Genomic DNA, 4,767 nt, shown 5'->3' with positions numbered 1-4,767 from the left:
AAAGTAAAGATGATCATGAAAATATAAATGGAATAAAGTTTTCAGGACCTTCATGTGCTGGTGTGGCACAACATGAAATTAAAAGACACATCTGCAAACATCCATTAATAACTGAAACATGGAATGTTGTCAAAAATGCAATGCATAAAGGTCAACATCTTGTGCATTAGTGAGCGGAAATGTACTGATGTTGTCCTTTTTGAATATTACAATAATATGCTTTTCTATGCCCAGTAGCAAATTCAAAAGTAATGGCATCAATTCATCATAAAAAGAACATTTCAAGATCTCTCTGTAATGTGATAATATCCATATGCCTAAAAAGAAGAACAGTTAATGCCAATATTATTAAAATTTACAAACCAACCACTAAAGCCATTGATGATGAAACTAAAAAATTATTTCGTCTTTTTCAGACTGAAAGTGATCAGATATGTAATCAACATGCTTTGATGACCATGTTGGTCTACCAATAAGGGGAAGTGGGGGAAAAACAGCAATGAAGTTGTGAGCTAAGTCAGATCATGTTCAATCGACTCCTGTCAACCTGGACTGAGACCTGGTTGACCAAAAGTATGGCGAGATCTTAGGTCTCCTGGGCCCAGGGACAGGGACATAGCCACAGAGGACTAGAGTGGAGAGTGAAGCATCTAGCTGATACGAAGTGAGGGGAGATGCACAAGAACACCCATACTTACAGATAGTACACATTTGACCTTGTTTCAATGGTCAGAACTTGACTAAAGTAAGAAAGAAGAGGGGGAAAAAGGTTAATCTGCTATAATTTGATGAACTTGATCTATACTTATGGATATAGTAGCTCAAAGGAGGGAACAAATCTTTACAGCTGGGGTCACCCACCCCTACCCTTGGTACACTGACAGGGATGGGTAACTTGGACATTGGCTGCCAAAAATAGAGGCTCCACAAAGGCACACGGTGACTGACTTACAAGCTTTTAAGTGGGAACCTAGTTTCAGAGGGTGCAGGGGAAGGTAGAATCTCCACTGAGTTGTTTCCAACCTCTCTGGATGAGGCTGGTGAAGGGAGATGGGGATAAGACTCTTGTGGTTCAACAGTGAATAATTACTCTCAGGACTAATTGTGAGTGTTGCAAATGTAAAGAGAGACATTTTGTAACAAAAGGAAGGGACCGGTTGATCTTGCAATCCAAGAGTAGAGGACCCTGGGACCATCTAAGAAGAAGAGTAGTGTGCAGGAACCTATCCAGGAAAGCAGTGATGCCAGAGATGGAGGCAGAGATGATGACATGGAGAAATGGAACAGCTGAGGACTCTGGACTCAGGAAGGGAGAGAGGCTGTGTGCTGACAGCCAGGGGAAAAGCTTGTGGGGTGCACCCTTTGATTGTTTGAATGGTTATATATCCCTGAGTGCTTTGGTGTACATCCAAAAAAACAAAAAAAAACAACAACAACAAAAAAATGGGGAATGGAAGCAAATGCTGTTGAGTGATAATGCATGGAGGGGACTGTAATCATTGTAATGAAACAAAATGCAACAGAGTGAGTATAAAGCTGATGTTCTTCCATGTAGACTAGCCCTCAATTCACAATAAAAACTTAAAAATAAAAATAAGATGCATTGATAATTACTGGTGATTGGAATGTGAAGATTGGAAACAAACAGGTATGATCAATACTTGGAAAATATGGCCTTGATGATAGAAATGATGCTGGAGGTCACACGGTAGAGTTTTGCAAGACCAATAGCAAACACATTTTTAAAACAACATAAAAAGCAACTTTACACATGGACCTCACCAGATGGAATATTACAGGAATCAAATGGACTATACGTGTTCGAAGAAATAGTGGAAAAGCTCAGTGTCAACAGCCAAGAAAAGACCAGGAACTGATTGTGGAAGAGACCATCAATTGCTCATATGAAATTTCAAGCTGAAGCTGGCGTGAAATGAAAACAAGATCACAAGCGGCAAAATATGACTTTGTACATATCCCCCTTGAATTCTGAGTCCATGTCAGATAGATCTTCAAAGTAAAGAATACCAGGAATATATTTACTTGTGCTTTATTGACTATGTAAAGATCTTCAATCATATGAATCATGACAAATTATTGATAACCTCATAAGTAATGGACACTCCAGAACTCTTGGTTGTGCTTATGAAGAACGTATACACAGACCAATAGGCAGTTGTTGGAACAGAACAAGGGGATACTGAAGAGTTTAAAATCTGGAAAGGTGTGCACCAGGGTTTTATTCTTTCACCATACTTATTTAATCTGTATGTTGAGCGAATAATTCAAGAAGATGAATTATATGAAGAAGGAAGTGGCATCACTATTGGAGGAAAATTCATTAACAACCTGTGATACGCATATGATAAAACCTTTCTTGTTGGAAATGAAGAGGACTTAAAATACTTACTGATAAAAATCAAAGACCACAATATTCATTATGCATTGCACCTCAATGTAAAGAAAACAAAAATCCTCCCAACTGGATAAACAAATAATATCATAATAAACAGAGAAAAGGTTGTAGTTGTCAAAGACTTCATTTTGCTTGGATCAAAACCAACACTCATGGAAACAGAAATTAAAAAAAAAAAAAGATGTATTGCATTATGCAAATCTGCACAAGACCTTTTGAAAGTGTTCAAGAGCAAATATATCAGTTTGAAGCTAAGTTGCACCTCACCCAAAGCATGGTATTTTAAATAATCTCAAATGTATGTGAAAGCTGGAGAACTAATAAAGAAGACCTTAGAAGGACTGATGCATTTTAGTTGTGGTGAGGGAGAAGAATACTAAAGGCACCATGAACTGTCAGAAGGACAAGCCTGTGTTGAAGAATAAAGCTAGAATGCTCCTTAGAAGCCAAAATGGAAAAACATCACATCATATATTTTGGACAAGTTGTCATAAGGGGCCAGTCACTAGAGAAGTACATCATGCTTGGTAAAGTGAAAGGCAAGCAAAAAATAAATAAATAAATAAGACACCCAACAACATGGATTGGCACAGAGGCAGCAGTCATATGCTCATGGTTTATAACAATTGTGAGGATGGAATAGAGCTGGGCAGGGTTTCCTTCTGTTGTACATAGGGTCACTGTGAATCACAACCTATTTGACAGCACCTAAAGGAGGAGTTCGGGTAACATAGTGGTTATGAATCGGGCTGCGAACCTTAAGATCAGCAGTTCAAAACTACCAGCCACTCCATGGGAGAAAGATGAGGTTTTCTGCTTCAGTAAAGATTTACAACCTCAGAAACCCTGTACAGGGTTGCTATGGGTTGGAACCGACTCAACAGCACTTAACAACAACAACAACAAAGAAGAAGTGCAGCCAGAGTGCTCCTTGGAGGCCAAGATGGCCAAACTTTGTCCTCATACTTCAGACATATTATCAAGAGGGACCAGTCACTGGAGAAGGATATCTTGTTTGGTAAGGTGGAGTGTCAGAGACAAAGAGGAAGACCCCCAACGAGATGGATTGGTCAAGTGGCAGAATCGATGGACTCAAGCATGGCAACAGTAGTGAGATTGGCCTCGGATTGAGCAGTGTTTTGTTTTGCTGTGCATAGTGTCACTATGGGTCGGTATGGACTTGATGGCACCTAACAACAACAACAACAATACTAACTAGCTGTTTTAGATGTAACTCACAAGCTCTTCTTTCTTTACTTTTTTTTTTTTTTTTAGTTTTACATAAACCAAAATGCTCACTGCTCACATAAACATAGTGTATGTATGCTTAAAACCATATTATGTGTTTAAGTTAAAGTTTACACAGCAAATTAGGTTCCCATTTAACATTTTTTTATACAACTTGATCCCTGACACTGGTTACAGTTTTCACAATGTGTCTGCATTCTCATTATTTCCATCGTTTGTTCTGTATCCATTAATATGGCCTTCCTGATCCTCTTGATTTTCTCATGTTCCATTTAGGATAAATGTTGAACATTTAATTTCATAAAGTTGATCATTTAAGGTAGTACAGTACTCATGGGTGTTATTAATTACTTTATAAACCAGTCTATTATTTGACTGAAAGGTTATGTAATGGGTTGAATTTTGTAACCCCCAAAATATGTGTCAGCATGATTGGGCCAAGATTCTCCATGGTTTGATGGTTATATAATTACGTAATTTGACAGGGATACAATGATGTAATCATCACGCATGATGTCTTCTGATTTGCTCAGACCTCATCTTATTTAAGAAGATTAGTGTGGGATGTAGCACCTCCTTACTCAGTTCACACAGATGTGATGTGATGTAAGAGGAGCTTCCCTGGGATGTGGTCTATATCACCTTTTATTTTATAAGAGATAATAGAAGAGCTCTTTTCCAGTTAAGCACGAGCGGTGTGAGGTGAAGAACGTGAATGCTGAAATTCCCGTTTACGCTGCATAGACGTTGCCACTGCAAAGATGGTTAATGTCCCTAAAACCCAAAGGACTTTCTGTAAGGAGTATGGCAAGCATCAGCCTCACAAAGTGATGCAGTATAAGAAGGGTAAGGATTCTGTGTATGCACAGGGAAAGAGGCGCTACGATCAGTAGCAGAGTGCTATGGTGGGCAGATAAAGCCAATTTTCCATAGGAAGGCTAAAACCATGAAGAAGATTGTGCTGAGGTTTGAGTGTTTGGACCCCAACTGCAGGTAAAAGAGGATGCTGTCCATTAAGAGATGCAAGCATTTTGATCTGGGAGGTGATGAGAAGAGAAAGGGACAAATTATCTAGTTGTAAGTGTTTTCCTTTTTTTAATTTC

Source organism: Chrysochloris asiatica, unplaced genomic scaffold (genome assembly GCF_000296735.1).
Source record: "Chrysochloris asiatica unplaced genomic scaffold, ChrAsi1.0 scaffold00292, whole genome shotgun sequence".
Taxonomy (NCBI): domain Eukaryota; kingdom Metazoa; phylum Chordata; class Mammalia; order Afrosoricida; family Chrysochloridae; genus Chrysochloris; species Chrysochloris asiatica.
This window is presented reverse-complemented; position numbering follows the sequence as displayed.